The sequence below is a fragment of the Prionailurus bengalensis genome, chromosome X, assembly GCF_016509475.1.
Source record: "Prionailurus bengalensis isolate Pbe53 chromosome X, Fcat_Pben_1.1_paternal_pri, whole genome shotgun sequence".
NCBI lineage: Eukaryota > Metazoa > Chordata > Mammalia > Carnivora > Felidae > Prionailurus > Prionailurus bengalensis.
Window position 1 is genome coordinate 124,596,889 of NC_057361.1, and position 19,382 is coordinate 124,616,270.

Here is a 19,382-nt window from a genome sequence, read left to right on the forward strand (position 1 = left end):
TTATGGGAAAGCTGAGAGTCTGAAGCCAAGATGATGAGCTGCAGATGCCAGAATTAGGATTATATATAGAAGATGGAGCCCTAGTGTCAGAAGCCAGGCTGAAACAGGATTGGAAGAGGGACATGTTTGGAAGCAGTGAAGTTGCCAGCATTTGAAGTCAATAGTGTTGCGTTACACTTGTCTCTGTTATTGATCATGAGATGTATGACTCTGAACAAGTCATTCCTCCAACTTAACACCTTTTGATGGATTGACTGCCTACAGAATAAAGATCAACACCTGTATCTTTGCTTATAATACACTAATACAGTATGGTCCCTTCTACATATTCATCCTCATCTCCTTCCATTCTCTCTCTGTGTGACCTGATCAATTATCTGGACTTACTGAGCTACTTGCAGTTCTAACACAGACAGATGACTTTCCATTTTCTGAATATTTTAATACTCTATCTCTTGCCTGGATGCCATTGCTTCCTCCTGTCTGTCTCCTTTTTTTGGTCTAAGTCTTCTCTTCCATGAATCTTTCCCTGACTCTCACCGTGGAATATGTGTTCTTTTCTGTGGCCTCATGGCATCCTCCCTCCTCTTCCAATGAGTTTAGTGGTAGTCTTTTTTCTCTGTCCCTTTCTTTCTTCATAGAGGGTGAGCAATTTGAAGACAACCTGATCTCAGGACCCTGTGCTCTGCCAGTATCCTCTGAAACATTCACCTAGCAGAGGGCCTAATGCAGAGTGGTCACTCAGGAGATATTGTTTAAAGAATGCATGCATGAAAAAATGTATAAGATGAGTTGAGATCAGACTACAGTGGACCAGATTAAACAAAACAAGATAAAATGTGATATTTATGAAAGAGCAGAAAAAGATGGAAAATAAGGCCCTCAGTCTTCTTCCTCAGGTCATTGTGTCATCTCAAAAATATTGTTTCTACCTGTGACTTTATCTGTGAGAGTGGCTCAACCAACTCTGTTCATGACCCCCTCTACATCTTCAGGCCTCAAGTTGGAGGTGGAGGTGACAGGGCCAAGAAAACCTTTGCATAAGAGAAATATGCTCATAAATGTGTGCACTCTGCTTTCAGTAGATTCCTCCACAGGTTGGCTGAAGCCACCATCCCAATGATGGTCTCTTCCATCAAGCTTGTTTTAACATGGTGTTAGAAGCATATTATATCAGTCTAACTACAAAAATCTATTACCCTTTATACTCTGAAACTTATTAAATTCCATTTTTGGGAGAAAATGGGAGGCAGCACGATGGCATCTATAGGAAAAATAACAACAACAGCAACAAAAATAATTTTTAAAAACCTGTCTTTGTGGATGCTGGCTTTTTTTCTAATCTTGACCAGTCCAAATTTCAACAGTTGCTACAGTTTTACAATTGCTTCACAACAGTGAATAGGTCCCTGGGACCAAAGGGTTCCCCTTATGCACATTTATAGCATATGATAAAATCAACTGAAAATGGAAATAAACAGATTGGTGGCATATTTAAATTCATTTGCCTGCTGCAAATTTAATAGGGTTTTCATTAAATATGATTGTGCTCAGGACCACATAAAACATGAGTTATATGGAACAGGATCAAATGTTCTGCTATATAAGTACCTCAAACTTCACTTAATTAATAGATATGATTGTAAAAGCAAAAGCCAAAACCAAATCTCAGTTGCTACTTATTCCTGGAGCCAGCCATCGACACATCTTCCTTGCAGCAATTTGTAAACCCAACACTTGCTCTTACTGTGGCAAGACTCACTTTCCGTTCTCCTCAAAGAAATCATAGTAGTTTTTGGTATTTTTTCTTGGTTCCTTGAAAGACAGAGGCTAGATCTCTTCAGCCCTTCATGCCCTTCATGAAGAATGTTGACCTCTTGTGGGCCAGAGGCTCTTTTCAAATAGGAGAAATAATATTCGTGTTCCCGAGGGCTAAATGCTTTACTCTCTATGAATATTCCTGTTCAGTCTTATAGTTTAGCTTCTTATGGGGTATTAGAATAGACCAGGTTAATGTTGTGGTTATCCTCACATTTCAGTAGCTTAAAATGATAGAAGATTTTTTCTAGACACTCAAAAGTGCAATGCAAATGTTTCTGACAGGCTGCCTCTCCTGGGTAGCTCTTCTTCAAATGAAGACTCAGAAACTCTTAAGATCCTTCCATTTCATGATGCTGTTATCTTAATACATTTGAGGGAAAAAACTGGAAGGGGAAGAAAAATGTGAAGGATAACACACCCAATGCTTCACTACCTTGGCCTGGGAGCGACACACGTGACTTTTGTTCACATTCCGTTACCAAAAGAAAAAAGCATCTAGATGCAAGGGATGATGGAGAAATGCAGCCATTGGCTGAGAAACTAATTTCCATTCTATGTTGTGGAGTGGGAACAAAAATAGCTACCTAACCACCTCTACTTCAGGCTCCCAAATCTGTATTTGTCCCAACATTTATTTATTTATCCATTAAAAAATATTTATTAGGCTTCTACTCTAAGATAGGTAACAGGAATTCGCAAATGAATCAGACAGGACTTCTACCACCAAGAAATACACAGTCTAGTGGGGGCACAAGTACACCCTGTTGCTTTCCTCCTGCCAATTTAACAATCATATGATGTCCAGTTACCCAAGGACAGAGACTTCTCAGTGACTGGTCTCCAGAACCTTCATACAAATGTGATATTTTTGTCCTTCATGGGCAGAGGGTCAAGTGCTTCCATATGTTGAACCTTAAGGGGAGCCTGGGTGGCTCAGTCGGTTAAGTGTCTGACTTTGGCTCAGGTCATGATATCACAGTCCGTGAGTTCCAGCCCCGCGTTGGGCTCTGTGCTGACAGCTCAGAGCCTGGAGCCTGCTTAGGATTCTGTGTCTCCCTTTCTCTCTGGCCCTCCCCATTAATGCTCTGTCTCTCTCTGTCTCAAAAATAAATAAACATTAAAAAAATAAAAAAAATAATATTGAACCTTAAGGAAATCCCTCTATAACTCCAGTTAGGATTCTCCTCTCTCCTATTATTCCCATCCTTGATGATCTTCTTGGCTGTTCCTTTGCCCGATATTGCCCTGAAAGTAAAACCTAATATAACTCAGTGACAAAAAAAACCTGTTATTACATCATGCTTACATCATTTTCTGCTTAAAATCTTTCAAGTGGGTCCCATAACTGAGATCAAACTCGATACTTACTCCCCCGGCCCATAAAGCTCTTCATGATCTGGCCATTGCAACCTCATATCCTGCCACTCTCATCACATGCCAGCTGCATTGGCCTTGCCATCCCTCAAACATGCCAAACTTATTTTTACCCCTCAATATGCTATACCCTCTGCCTGGAGAGATTTTCCACTACTTTTTGCCTAATTTGTGCCTTTTTGTCATTCGGATTGCAAGTCAAATGTCATCTCTGCAGAGAAGCCTTTTCCGATTACCCAGTCAATTCCAGTTTTATTATCTTGTTTTTGCACACTGCACAGCACATACAACTCTGTGAAATTATCTTCTTTGATTATCTTTGTGTGTCTTGGGGCTGTCTACTCCAACTCTGATGGCAGCTCCATAGCAGCAGGGAGTTTGTTTGTCTTGTTCTTTTCTCAATCTCTATCCCCAGAATAGTGGGACATAGCAGCTTCTCAGTGTAGGCTTGTTGCATTGATGTGTGCATGCATGAATAACTGGACATTGTCCCTTTGCTGAGTTCTTGTCACCACTTTTGTCACTAATGTCAATGCCTTCACCAACTCCATTGCTATCACTGACATTGTCGGTGTCTCCACAGTTCTCTTTTCTTTGCTTGCCTTGGACAAATAGACAAGGAAAACTCAGAGCAACACTTTCTCCTTTCTTAAAGTGAAAGTACTTAGTGATAACTTTGATAATGAGAATCTTAAAATACATGTGAGATCCAGGAACAAATTTTAAAAAAGCTCTACCATAGCTGAAAGGGTTGTCACAATGCTCATATACTTTACTTCCTACATTTTACTCATAGATTTGGATTCTCTGGACGTTTACTTTAGACACAGTTGTAAAAAGTTAATAGCACTTTCTCTGGACTCATTGTTGGTTCCTCCTCCTCCCATCCCCTAAATAAATTTTTTCCCTTAATATTCTGTTCTTGGTACTCTTTTTTCTCTGTTTACATGCTTTATTTTAAAAATATCACTTGGTTTCAATTATTATCTCTATGATATTCATTCCCAAATCTTTTTGGTAGCCCCAATATCTCCAAAGAGCTCCAACTGCTTCCTGGACAGAGAATGCCACCCAAGTGTTCAGTTTGAACTCTCAAACTCAGTATACGTGAATTGAAACTCACTCATCTCCTTTCTCTCACACCTCCTCCCACCAGCCTGCCCCCAACTTAATATCTCTATTTTTGTTATAGCCAAATCAGCCTGAAGCCTCAAGGTCAAATGTTATTTCTGACTACTCTCTATGCCTTGTTCCCTACATACAATTGGTGGACTTATGTCAATTCTACTTTTCTAATATCTCTCCTCTCAATTCTTTTTTCAGGTCTCATTGCCAATCATCTGAAATAATAATTTTTAAAAATTTTTTTAACGTTTATTTATTATTGAGAGACAGAGAGATACAGAGCATGAGCATGGGAGGGGCAGACAGAGGGGAAGACACAAAATCAAAATCAGGTTCCAGGCTCTGAGCTGTCATCGCAGAGCCCGATGCAAGGCTCGAACTCACAAACCACGAGATCATGACCCAAGCTGAAGTCGGATGCTTAACTGACTGAGCCACCCAGGCGCCCCTGAAATAGTAATTTTGATTATCAACTCCTTACTCAAAATCTTCAATGGTTATTTTGTATAAAAAAAAAAAGAGTCTTAATTCTTCAGCCTGCCATTCAAGGACTTCCACAGTCTAGTCCTACTTTCCTTTCTGACTTTAATTCCTCTTTTTACTCTAACTAAAATGAATTCCTTGCATTTCTTTCAATACACCCTGAGACTCATTGCCTACATATCTGTATTCAATTTTTTAACAAATATTTATTGAACATCTCTTATGTGTTAGGTCTTGGCATTTTGGTCATAGTTCTCTTTCTACCTGAAATGCCCTCCTCTCAGTCTCCATGTTTCCAACATTATCAGTTTCAAGAACCAGTTTAAATGCTTCCTCCTCCAAGTAGTCTTCTCTGATACCCCAGCCATAAGTGATTTATTCCTCTTCAGAATACCCATGACACATTTTCTGTCCTGCTCTTAGAGAGTCTATTACTCTGAATGGAATGGAATCAGTGTCTGATTCCCTCTGTGGTCCCCAATTTTCACATATTGGCTGTTCAATAAATGCTTAATAAATAAGTAAATGAATGAGTGAGTGATGCTTGAGGCTTGCTCCTCTGTTTTCCCATATTAGAAGCAGAGTGCGGTGCTTGAGAGTTGGGGTGGTTGATAGACTAGTTAGTAGGAAAGTTACATAAAATCTACACAAAGCTGACACAAATATTCAAAACATAGTTTGGGGCCATTGAGAACATGAGGTCGTTACCACTGCCCTGTGTACTGCCCAATGCAAAAATTTTATTTTAGAATGATGATGCTTGGGCATTGCAGAAAGTGGGACTTTGAATATTATTCTCTTTAGATAACAGGCAAGTTTATAAGCCATCTTGCAGGATTTCATCAAAAATGATTACAATGATTTTTAAAGTGTTCCTGGGTTTAAAAGGGGTTTATTAAGTTATGTGCAAAGTTCATGTCTGAGGAATACCTCATTTCCAGCAATGCTGGTGGATAAATGAAGCATTACTTTAATAGATTAAAACACATATTTTGTATATCTAATTTCTCTTTCCATTCCCTTCCCTCCTCAGTATGTTCTGCATAGAGAAGGAAAAAAAGAAAGATGCTTTTTAATACTCTAATTAAATGTCAAACCATTACCCAGGTAGCCACAGGACAGTGTCCTCAGCACATCTGTCAAGGCTGCTATCCATCAACTTTCCCCTTCTAGGCAGAAATGTGATTACTTCTTGGAATGATGTCAACAATTTCTAACTGTAGAAAGTTGATCTAGTTTGATATTACTCACGAAGGGATATATTACTGGAAATATGATGGATTTAAAAGACAACTATATTCTGATTGTATTTTGGTTAAGGATAAGAAATCAGTACTTGAAATGTTAACCTTTCTTTCTTCTTTCTGGGCCTCAGGTACACAAGTTGTATTAACTGTGTTAATCATAAATTTCCTTTTATGGCACTTCATCATCCTTAGATCATGTAAGGTTTTATTTATTTATTTATTTATTTATTCATTCATTCATTTAAAAAATATAACAAATACCTATGAACCCAACACCCAACCTTGGCAAACTACAAAAAACTTACATCTACCTATGTGATCCTCCCTCATCCCATAACCCTGCCTTCCCACTCCCCTTCAAGAGAAAACCACTATTCTGAATTTTCCGTTTATCACCTCCATGCTTTTCTTTTTTCTCTTGCTTTTTAAATACTTTAGTTCTACATATATGTACTTAGAAACAGTATATTGTTTAGTTTGACATATTGCATTTTAATGAGGATACCAATAGCAAATAGTGTTCTGGGACTTGTTTTTCATTAGTCAAATTTATGCTATATTCATCTACATTGTTTTTGGTAACTGAAGCTCATTATTTTTCACTATTATAGAATATTTCAATCCAAGAATAATTATTTATCTTTTCTTCTGTTGCTGCGTATTTGGGTTGTTTCCATTTTTTTTTTTGCTATTATAAACAGTGCTGCTATGAATATTCTTATATATGTCTCTGTGAGCACATGTGCAAGAATTTCTTTTTGAGTCTTGGGTATGCAAATTTTGCAATTTACCAGTAAATACCAAATTGTTTCTTAAAGTGATAGACTTAGGTACACCACCAATTTGTAAGAAATTCTCTTAGTCTTAATGTTAGTGTAGTCAAATTTATCAATCTTTTCTTTCGTGGTTAGTGCTTTTTTGTGTGGGTCTTCTTTAAGAAATTTTTCCTTAATATAGGTCAGAAAAGCATTCCCTTCTATTGTCATCTAAAATTCTTAAAGTTTTATTTTGGACTTCAAAGTATTGAATCCATCTGGAGTTAATTTTTCTGTATGATGTGAGGTAGGGACTCAATTTTTTTTCTTTTCTTTTCTTTTCTTTTTTTTGCACTGTATATATTGAACAGTATTGAATGCCTTCATATCTATTCTTTTGAATTTGTTTATTTCCCCTGAGTCTCCTAGTAAAAATTCTTCTCTGAGAATATCTATTTTGTTCTAACTAAGCTAAGAAAAGTGGAGTTTTCCACACCTAGGTTGGTATAAGGAGAAGAATGAGCAGTAGTTGTGGCCACTTTTCTACATGTGTTGGTGAGATTGGGGCTGCAATAGTACCATGCTCTGCTTTAGAGCACTGACTCAGAAGTCAGAGAGCCCTAGGTTCAAATCCTACCTCTTCCACTTGCAAGCTATGGAACCTAAGGCAAGTTATTTGACAACTTTGAGCCTCAGTTTCGTTGAAAACTAAGAATAAGGGTATGTTCACCTTATAAGACCACTGTGAGAATTAAGTGAGAAGGTGAATGTAAAAGATCCAGCTGAAGACCCAGCATGTATAGTCAGCTTGAGTAAGGAAGAGCTGGGATTATTATTAGGGCCTTTAGCCCAGTTTGGTTGTCCCCACCACTTCCAATCTTGTTTGCAAGTCTGGTCATGATAGTTGAAGAGCATCTCTATACCTTTAAAACATACCTATATATCATTACATACATATGTACTTAAAACCTATGTACCTGTATATGCCTATATATATCAATATATATCTATATATCTTCCAGTGTTAATGACTGAGAGATTGAGGGACAGAGTGTCAGAGGATGGTTGCAGTTACTGTTGGGAAAGATTGACACAGATTTCCTTCAGGTTCTGCCAAAGCCCATTGCTTATCCTATCCTATCCTATCCTATCTCATCTCATCTCATCATCATCTTATCTATCTATCTATTTATTTATTTAATGTAATTTATTGCCAAATTGGGTAACATACAGTGTGTAAAGTGTGCTCTTGGCTTATTAAAGCTTCTAGACCATACACACTTCTTAAGTGAGGATGGCCTTATCAATTGAGGCTCATAGCCTGATTATTTATCACTTCCTCAGCATTATTCTAACACTGTTTTACTGCCTTTTTTCCATATTAGCCTTTCTCTTTCTTTGTGGTTCTAAAGTACTTAATCACTCTATTTTCTCATTTTCCTATTGTAAAATTTTCTGATTTATTTTTTTGCATCTTGAGAAATACAAGCTGTATTCTACAACTTTTTATTTATTTTATGTCTTATACCTTTGAGAGTTAAACTTTGTATCTCTCATTTCTCTTAGCACGAATCTTCCTTTCCATTGTACATGGGATTCTGCAAGTTGGTGTAGTTTCATATATAAGAATTTTGACTGAAAGGCATTTTCCATGGTTATTAAAAATAGACTTTCTTAAGCCATATAAAAGAGGATGTCCCCCCTTACTTTCAAGGTGCTACAGTAAAACTTTTGGCTGGTAAAGTCACTCTTAATATTATTTGCTTTATTTTTCTATATAGGAAAATAGCAATGGGGGTTTGTGATTTTTACAAAGTCTGTCCATATACTTTTCCAGAAGGGTCCTGCTGTTTTACATGTCTTCTGGGTGAGAAGGCCCTTCCTCACCGATATGCTTTCTAGAATTTGTTGCTGGCATTTACCCTTATTACTGCAAAGGATATTAGTAGATAATTATATCTTTTTACAAATTTAATTTGCATCTCTTGCAGGGTTTGTAAATCATATTCATTTTTGTTGCTATAATGATTTCAGGGACCAATTTGATGTCCTCAGGGAAGCACAGGGGTTATTTTCTTGCTTTTAAAAGCATTAAACTCTGCTAGTGAGCAAAGGAGTTAGACTTTGATAGAAAAGCATATTTGTGTTATAGATGAGATGACAGCAAGTTAGTTTGAAAAGAGCACTGGGTTCAGAATCCAAAGCCCATGACATTAGCTGTGTGGCCTCGGGTAAATCCTTCAACTCTCTTTACCTCAGTTTTCTCATCTGTAAAGCAGGGATATAGAGTCTTTCCTTGGCTACCTCACAGATTTAGTGTGAGCCATGGAACATTGTGAGTGGAAGCATCTTGATATTATTATTAGTGTCGTTGTCATCACTGCCAGCACTACCAGCACTATTATTATTGCCCAGGTATTAAACAGGGAGAAAGTCTTTCAAGGCCATTGGTAGACACACCCACAATTCAAAGTATAACAGCAGCAATATCAACACCTAACATTTGATAAGCTTTTGCTGTGTGTACCAGACACTGTGTTAAGTGACTTATATGTTTATTCTCATATACTCCTCATAACAATCTTATGAGGTAAGTTCTTGCATTATCCATATTTTATAAATAAGTAAACTGAGGCACATAGAAGTTAAGCAGTTCATCCTAGGTCAGATCTGGAACTGAATCCAGGTGGCCTACCTCCTAGCCTATGCACTTAATTGTCTGCTCTATTAGGGATTGCCTGGGCCACAGTAATATATGAAGAGAGCCCTGCAGATGTGAAGAATACTTCTATAGCTTACAGAATATTCCCCTAATTATTATCTCATATAAGCCTCATTTCTGACACATTTTTATTGAGAGTAAAATAGCTTAAATATCTTAGTTAATATTATCCAGTCAGTGATAGGTATTACCTTAACTCTATCCATATCTCTTTATTTTTGAGAGATAGACAGAGACAGCATGAGTCAGGGAGGAGCCAAGAGAGGGAGGCACAGAATCCGAAGCAGGCTCCAGGCTCTGAGCTCTCAGCACAGAGCCTGATGCGGGCTCGAAGTCACAAGCTGTGAGATCATGACCTGAGCCACAGTCGGAAGCTTAGCCAACTGAGCCACCCAGGCACCCTGAGCGATATCTCTTTCTACTGCATATCATCACTGCCTCTTTAGGTGAACCGATCTTGCCTATTGGTAATCCCCCTCCCCTACTTCATTGCCCAACCTTTGCTTTCATTTTTTTTTCAATGTTTTTTTAATTTATTTTTGGGACAGAGAGAGACAGAGCATGAACGGGGGAGGGGCAGAGAGAGAGAGGGAGACACAGAATCGGAAACAGGCTCCAGGCTCCGAGCCATCAGCCAAGAGCCTGACACGGGGCTCGAACTCACGGACCGCGAGATCGCGACCTGGCTGAAGTCGGACGCTTAACCGACTATGCCACCCAGGCGCCCCTGCTTTCATTTTAAGGATAAAGAAATGCCTAAAGCATAAAGTTACAATTGATGAAAATCTTTTAGAAAAACCAGGGTCTCATTTGACGTTTCAACAGTTGGTTTCTCAGAGAATTCTAAATCAATACGACTAACCTTTCTTATATCAGACCATTGGATGCTCATTGAATGATTTCACAGGTCCCCAGTAAAGAAGCTGTTTTTTTTTAAGAAGCTGTTTTTAATATAAAGGAATCTCATTGAATATCCCAAGGATATTAAAGATATAGTCATCGGGTAGGTCTATTTTTAATTGGCCTTTTGTAGCAACGTGGATGGAACTGGAGAGTGTGATGCTAAGTGAAATAAGCCATACAGAGAAAGACAGATACCATATGGTCTCACTCTTATGTGGATCCTGGGAAACTTAACAGGAACCCATGGGGGAGGGGAAGGAAAAAAAAAAAAAGAGGTTAGAATGGGAGAGAGCCAAAGCATAAGAGACTGTTAAAAACTGAGAACAAACTGAGGGTTGATGGGGGGTGGGAGGGAGGAGAGGGTGGGTGATGGGTATTGAGGAGGGCACCTTTTGGGATGAGCACTGGGTGTTGTATGGAAACCAATTTGTCAATAAATTTCAGAAAAAAAAAATAAACATAAAAACAATTAAAAAAAAAAAAAGATATAGTCATCTTACTTCTGCAAAGAAGACATCCAGATGACCAACCAGCACATGAAAAAATGCTCAACTTCACTCATCATCAGGAAAATACAAATCAAAACCACAATGAGATACCACCTCACACCTGTCAGAATGGCTAACATTAACAACTCAGGCAACAACAGATGTTGGCGAGGATGCGGAGAAAGAGGATCTCTTTTGATTGTTGGTGGCAATGCAAACTGGTGCAGCCACTCTGGAAAACAGTATGGAGGTTCCTCAAAAAACTAAAAATACAACTACCCTACGACCCAGCAATAGCAATACTAGGTATTTATCCAAGGGATACAGGTGTGCTGTTTCGAAGGGACACATGCACCCCCATGTTTATAGCAGCACTATCAACAATAGCCAAAGTATGGAAGGAGCCTAAATGTCCATCAATGGATGAATGGATAAAGAAGATGTGGTATATATATACAATGGAGTATTACTCGGCAATCAAAAAGAATAAAATCTTGCCATTTGCAATTACGTGGATGGAACTGGAGGGTATTATGCTAAGTGAAATTAGTCAGTCAGAGAAAGACAAATATCATATGACTTCACTCATATGAGGACTTTAAGAGACAAAACAGAAGAACATAAGGGAAGGGAAACAAAAATAATATAAAAACAGGGAGGGGGACAAAACAGAAGAGACTCATAAATATGGAGGACAAACTGAGGATTACAGGAGTGGTTGTGGGAGGGGGGATGGGCTAAATTGGTCAGGGGCATTAAGGAATCTAGCCCTAAAATCATTGTTACACTATATGCCAACTAATTTGGATGTAAATTTAAAAAATTAAAAAATTAAATTAAAAATAAAATAAAGTAAAAGATGAAAACAAAAAAACCAAAAAGTAAAAATAAATAAAGATATAGTCATCTTGATAATTCATTTTAGACATGTCTGTAGCCATGTTGTACTGATTCCCACAGTGTGTTTATTTGTAAAAGACTTGGCATTTGGTAAAAGACTCCTGAGTATTAATAAGATGAAAAGACTCTGATAATGAAGAGACTGATACTTTACCCATGTCATATCCCAATGGTGAAGGTTTCCATCTATCAAAAAAATGATTGGTTCTTGTTTCCCAGGTCCCCAAAGACCACGTGTTATATTTGAATTTCCAGTGCCATTTCTTCTCTCCCTCTGGTTTTGTATTTGCTTCTTGATCTCTACAAAGTGGGAGTTTTCAAATACAACTTGAAATTTGAGTGGAAAAAGCAAGGCCCTCGGAGTAGTATGTAAGGCAAAGTAGTGGAGAATCTCTAATACTTAGGCAGTGAAAATTAGTCACAGTCTCTCAGATCTTTCAGAACACACCCTTAGGCCACTGCATCATTAAGACCTTGAAATCACTCACTGCATTTTATTCAGGGAATATTTTAGCCTTCTGAAGTAAGATACTTGAGGTGTGAGATTGTGCTTTATTCCTCCCTGTGCCTACTCAGAGCAGGCATTGGAAGCATTTTCGTTCTGTTGATTCTCTCCCGGCTCCTGGTGAGTTTATCCAAGGAAGCTGTAAATTGTGTAGATGACTTAAAATGAGCTTTTGAAACCCTAACCTGAAAATAGAAAGGGCTCTTAAATACCTGTGTGGAGCCTCCATGAACAAGGCTACCCAGTTCATAGATTTATTAGGGAAATTCAGTCTTTTTTTTCCTTAAAGAAAAATGCTGCAGTAGCAGAATATCAAAGCTCCATTGACCCACAAATCATGGTTTGGAAGAACTATTTCAATCAGCACCGGATTATAGAGTCAAGCTCCTTGCAAGGAGGATCTCAGTAGCAATCAGAGCCTTTGGACTCCAACTGAGGGGACTATTTCAGGAAGTAGTGACTTCCTAAGGATTTCTGGGGATATCAAGCAGGGGATGGATGACCTCTTGGTTGGAATGCTGTCAGAGGTTTGGAGTGACAGAGATTTGAAGTCAATGGCTATTAAAAGTTTCAAGCAGTCTTAAAAGTCTAGGACTTTATACTTTTCTCCAATGGCAAATTTATGTAAGAAAGCAAACTCAGCAAATTATTAGATAATTTGCATGGTGAAAATAATTTGCATGCTGATTTTTTTTTTCAGGCTAAATTCGCCTAATCTTATTTTTATTGAATTGAATCTATATAATTCTAATAGTTTAGAACAGATAAAAATCTGAACCTAAAAGAATATCTCGGTAAAGCAAAGTTCCATAGGAAAGTGTTCAGTAACTGAAATCTAGACACCTCATTCACTTGTCTTTTCTGTTCTTTGGCAAGTTCCACTATCTTTGTGTCCTCTAGATCTCCTTTCAAGGAAGAATGTGCCTTTAAGCTGCAAGGTGTGCAGTGAGCTGATAGCTTGTGTGCCAAGGCCATGTTCTTCCTGGGAAGCTCCCAGGCAGTGACCATGCACAGTGAGGTCACTAGGCCCTGGCAATTTCTGCTCAATGTGGGGCTATTTTATTTTTTAATTTTAGTTAACATACAGAGCAATTTTGGTTTCAGGAATAGACTTCAGTGATTCGTCACTTACATACAACACCCAGTGTCCATCATAACAGGTGGCCTCTTTAATATCCACCATCCGTCTAGCCCATCCCCCATCCACCTCCTTCCTCATCAACCCTTAGTTTGTTCTCTATCATTAAGAGTTTCTTGTGGTTTGTTTCCCTCTCTCCTCCTTTTTCTCCCTTCCCATATTTTCATCTGTTTTGTTTCTTAAATATCACGAGTGAAATCATATAGTATTTGTCTTCCTCTGATTGACTTATTTTGCTTAGCATAATGCATTCTAGCTCCATTCATGTCATTTCAAATGGCAAGATTTCTTTTTGATGGCTGAGTAATTATATATATATATATATATATATATATATATATACACACACACACACATATATATACCACCTCTTCTTTATCCATCCATAAGTTGATGGATATTTTGGCTCTTTCCATAGTTCAGCTATTGTTGATAGCTCTGGTATAAACATTGGGGTTTATGTGCCCCTTTGAATCTGAACTTTTGTATCCTTTGGATAAATACCTAGTAGTGCAATTGCTGGATCATATGATAGTTCCATTTTTAGTTTTTTGAGGAATCTCCATACTGTTCTCCAGAGTGGCTGCACCAATTTGTATTCAATGTGGGACTTCTCTAAGGGTTAGCCTTGGCTCTGGAGCTCTATGTTGGGGTGGCCAAGAGTTTGTTATCTCTGCATTGCACTTTGTGGTTCTCCCTGCTCAGTTCTGCTTCCTTTCCCCATTCCTTTATTAGAGGTCAGCTTTGCATTGCCCTCTGAAGACTCTGCCCATCCTGTCTCCTCCTCCTTTATCTTCTATAAGATTTATACTCCTAACTGCACCCCAGTATCTGTTTCCCAGAGGACCTGAACAAATGCAGCCCTGGATATGCTCCCAGACATGATGCTCCAATGTCACAACCTCCATGCATTATTCTTTTCCCTCAACCACCTATTCATCAGCTTCTCAGCTAACACTATCTCTTTTTCTGTGATTCTGGTAATTTCTTTTGGAATCACTGATTCCCAGAGTGTTCAAGCAGAAAAGACCCCAAGAAATTGTCAATAGACCTCCTCAGTTTATAGAGGATGTAGCTAAGGCCCAGAGATGGTAACAGATTTGCCAAAGGTCACAAGACAAGTGAGTAGCAAAATTGAAATAAGAACCTTGGTCTCTTGACTCCAAGTTTGGTGCTTTTCTAGTGTAGCACTTCGAAAAATTCTGTCTAATGTGGTCCTACATTTGTGATAGGGAATCCACCTTCTTAGTTTGAGTAGAAATTTTCCTTGAAGGCTCTGAAACCCAAATCAGCATCTTTAACCTCTACTTAATTTGGCACATCCGATGCTCACTAAAGCTGAACTATGCTTATTGTTCAACCACTTGGGAAGAAATGTTCCAACTTTTGTTGTGTTCCATTTCTAAATATAGTGACTTGGCTTCCACCATTAATAAATTTGCATTAAAAATAAAAAAAATAATAGATTTTCATTAACAAGGTCCTGACCTCCCTTGTGCCTTTTCTACTGTTTTGGGGTTTCCACAGAGAACCACCTAATGCAACTCTTTATTCCTGCCTGGAGCTTCTTCCCTGTCTCCCTGCCTCCTTTTCTAGCCCAGGAAATCAGACCAGATAGTGACTAAGAAGAAAACTTGAGGGCTTCCTCATCTTGATCCCTGGGCCCTTGGTCAGTGCTGGTAGAGCACAGTAGTTAAAATGATAGGCTTTGGAGGCAAGAACACCTCTCTGTGCCCAAGTCCCTCCTGTAAAAGATCAAGGTGGGGATGATAAGAGATAATGCATGTAAAACACATGATAATCACTCAATAAATGCTACCCACTATAGAACCCAGCTGCCAGCAGCCTTCATACATGAAATCTTTTCTGCCCCTCTTAGCTTTGCAGTGTTAAGAGACTTCCTAAACAGAAGGCAGACACATCCAACTGGAGAGAGCAAAATGAAGCCCCTAGATCTTCAAACAGGTTTCATTTTTATGACTCCTCCTAAATGCATCTCATCATATTCTCCCATGTTTTGAGGTGGAAATGATTGATGTCTGTCATTCTCTTTGCCCTACAGCAAACAATTTCTTCACCTCTTCCCACTCTTTCCCTGTGCGTTACTATCTGGTGTTGAATTTGTTGATATTTTGGGTTTATCTTATCCCCAGTGTTGGTTCTGTCTGGCATTTCCCCAACAGCTCCTCATGCCTTTCTCCATGTCTGTCACCATTTTGGGTGCCTCTGAGAAGACTGGATGGGAGGACTCCCTCTCTGCTCTTCAGAGATCCTAGTAGTGAAGCTATCTGGGCACATTTAATGCTCTTTCAAGAAAAATCCTTGAGCTTCTCCTCAAATTCCCTATATTCATCTCCAAGGGTTGGCCAGAAATAACTACAGAGAATTATTACACGGGAGTATGAAAGAGTCATATGCTCTCCCCTTTCTTCTGTTGCTTTTGGATTGTTGCTCTGTTGCTTGAACTCGTGGCTTCCAAAGGAGTGATGGGAGATGTAGACAGAGGGTCTTCCTTTTCCTCACTTATGTTAAGGCTCAGTGTGAGGTTAAGGCTAAAGAGTGGTTCAAAACTTTTTTAAAAAATGTTTTCCAGCTATTTTGATCCTGAAACAAACACAAATCCCAGAATAAAGGTAACATAAGACAGTGTTATAAGACAACAACATGATGAGGAAGAAAGAACATCTGAATCCTGTTTCAACTGAATCTTTTGCTTCTGAGTAGTGGGTGACCTTGGACAAACCTTTTGTATTCTGTGGACCACATTTCCATGTATAGAATTAGGAAGTCAAGCTATATAGAGATATTCCTGAGGACAGGCCTATACCTCACTGATCTTTTACTTTTCCAGCACTTAGCACAAGTCTTGGCACATCGTAGATGCTCATAATATGTTGTCTGTCTTTGAAGGCCCTTACAAAGCCAACATTCTATGCTAATTGAATCAAAGATGTCCTCTCTGACATTAAGCTAAGAAAACCACTTTTCACCAAGGGGAGGACTGAGAAGTAATTGATGAGTCTCCCAGGATCACTGATCCATTCTTTGGGGACTTTCATCAGTTTTGTCATAAGGTAATAGGACTGTGAATCTGTTGATAATTACTTTTGCTGCCCCATACATGTCCTGCTTTCTATCCACCTTGCTCAATGCAGGTATTCTTGTTTTAAAGTACATTTAAGCATTCATTTAATATCGTGAGTGAAAATTCTAATTTAAAGGGTCAATTTGGCACCCAAGTCACATCCACTCTAAAAACACTTCTGGTTGAAGTTTGGTTTCTAAATCCTTCTTAAAAGCATCTTGTTTAACACTCCAGAAGCTCTGGGAGATTTCCCAGGTGAACCAGGAAACATTCTGAATAGCTCACTTGGGGGCCTGTTTGAGAGAGGAAAAATCCATCCCAAATACCCATCAGTGATTCACAGAATGAGGCCATAATATTTAGCACATTTTCTCCAGTGTTATTATGGAATTTATTGTTAATAAAGTTAGCAAACCTATTGAATACATAATCCTTAAAAATTGTGTAATATTCTAAAATGTGCTTTTGAGAATAAATTGTTTCTTTCCCATCAGGATCACTTATTTATTTTTTGTAGTGTTAGACAATGGGAAAATATGATATAATATAATATGATATAATTCTGTAAACAAATTTCCCTTAACACAACTCTTTATGACACTATCAGATGTATCGATCAAAGAAATGTTAATAAAATTGTTCTTGTATGCAAAATGAACATTTACTTTTGGGCTTTTTTACATGACTCATGGATATTTGTTGCCAGTGTTTTAATTCAATCTCCATTCAAAGGTCTCCAATAGTCACAAAAAATCACTAACGATATTATTTCAGAAGAAGCACAGAAGTCAAAGCATCAGGATTTATGTTTGAGTTGTTATTGGGCAGCACAAACTTTGAAGGGAGGAGATGTTCTGGAATTGTCTAGAAGCCTCATTAAGTTTAGAGAGTTTTGGCAATTACCACATGAAATGTGCTTCAAATGGTAGAAAACTGAAGGAGGCTCCTGGGAGGCAGGGAATGAGGACAGACTGAGACTGTTAATGGGTTAATCCACCACAAGATATAGAGGAACCAATTGAAGTTAGAGAATAAGAGAATATGAGAAGATATGACTTTGGAAGACTTTAGTGAATCCCAACAAAACAGTTCAAACAGAACAAAAATTCTATCAAATTGATTGCTGTTTCTTCACATAACTAAAAAAAAAACCTCTTAGAAATATAAGTCTTTCTGCCACCTTCTCCTACCTGCCTCTGCCCCTTAGGATGGACAATAGGAACTGCAGATGTTGGCTGGATGACAAATTAGTGACTCCTGCCACATGCCATTAGATCAAGTATAGTTTTAAGGATAAAAGTACTCCTCAGAAAGACAGATATATACACACACTTTATGTAAATGGCCATGAAGAAAGAGGGTCTGCAGAGCCAAGGTATTTTTTCCCTCTACCTCATAGTAAGTACTTTCTTCAGGGGTGGGTTGGGGGAATTGGGACCTAGGCATTCTTATTGCTCAGTCTTGATTCACTGGCAGCCCCAGAAAGCAGCTCCTGTGTTATTTCAGACATTTCTTAAGAAAAATAGATCAGAATCTTCACATGTTTTGTTTCACAGCATCTTCTGTCCATTCCTGAGGTAAACAAGGCAGAGACCACTGTTTTGATTTTTCACATTATATAATTGAGGCTCAGAGAGGTTAAGTGACTTACCCAGGTCAAAACAATGAATAGTGGAAGTCAAATTAGAAACTGACTCTGATTTCAATCTTTCCTTGACAATAGCTCATGCAATAGACCCATTTTCCTGAATGAATCTCTTTCATCTTTGGCTTCAGAAATAAAATTGAGCAGCAAATAAAAAGGAATCAATGGAATTAGAACATATGTTAAGATAACTCATGTTGAGTACATTCATAAACTGTCCAGATGAACCACTTCTTACAACTTTTGATTCAAAATTTAAAACTAGATATTCCCTTTCTAGGCTTTAATCTTAGAGGTGGACTCATTTTTCTGACATGTAAGACTTTGTCAATATTTAGAAAAATTACCAAAGTTCTGTAAATTTTGTTGATCCATTTGTAATCTCGGGTTACACTGGGAGCTGGCTGGGCCTGAGAGACCTCTGGATTCTCAGGGCTGGTCAATAGACCAGACCTACATAAGTCCCTCTCTGTTTCATGGGGGCAAGGTGGGAAGACCTAGGTGTATGAGGTCTAGAATAACTGGGGAAGCAGGACAGATTTCTTGGTAGCAAACTAAGCCTGCTCAGAGCCTCCAGGCTAGCTCCTGTCCCATATCCCTAAAGTGTGGGCTGGGCCAAGTCATGGAAAACTTCAAAGAAAAGTAGAGGGACAAGAAGCATATGCTCCAAGGACACTGTGTGGTATGAAGGGGAGAAGGCAGTGCTCACACCAAGACTAATGGAGTGCAAGAAGTTGGTGGCCACAGTTCTGCACTGAGTGGATAGATGTTATCTTACCATTTAAGCATTTAACAAATCAGTGCTCTCCCCTTGACAATATCTATACATGGAAACAAGATTCAATCATTTCCAGCTCTTTGGGGGTGCTTGTTAAATAATCCATCGAATAGTTAAAAGGGTAATCCAAGGTACTGAGAGTGGTGATGAAGTACAGTTGTCTGGGTCATTTGCATCATGCATTGAAAAGTTGATCATGACCACTCCTCCAAAAGAATTGACTGAAAAATACAGATTTGTTGTGATGTGATTTTGAGGGGAAGAAGGTGGAATAAGGTCCCAGAGATGTGAGGAAGGCAGATTCTAGCTCAATCCCAGAAAGACTTTCCTACTGACAAGGCTATAGACATGGGTACAGACTGACTTTCTGAGAGAAGAGGCACCTTCCATGTCCTGGACAATGCTCATGGTGT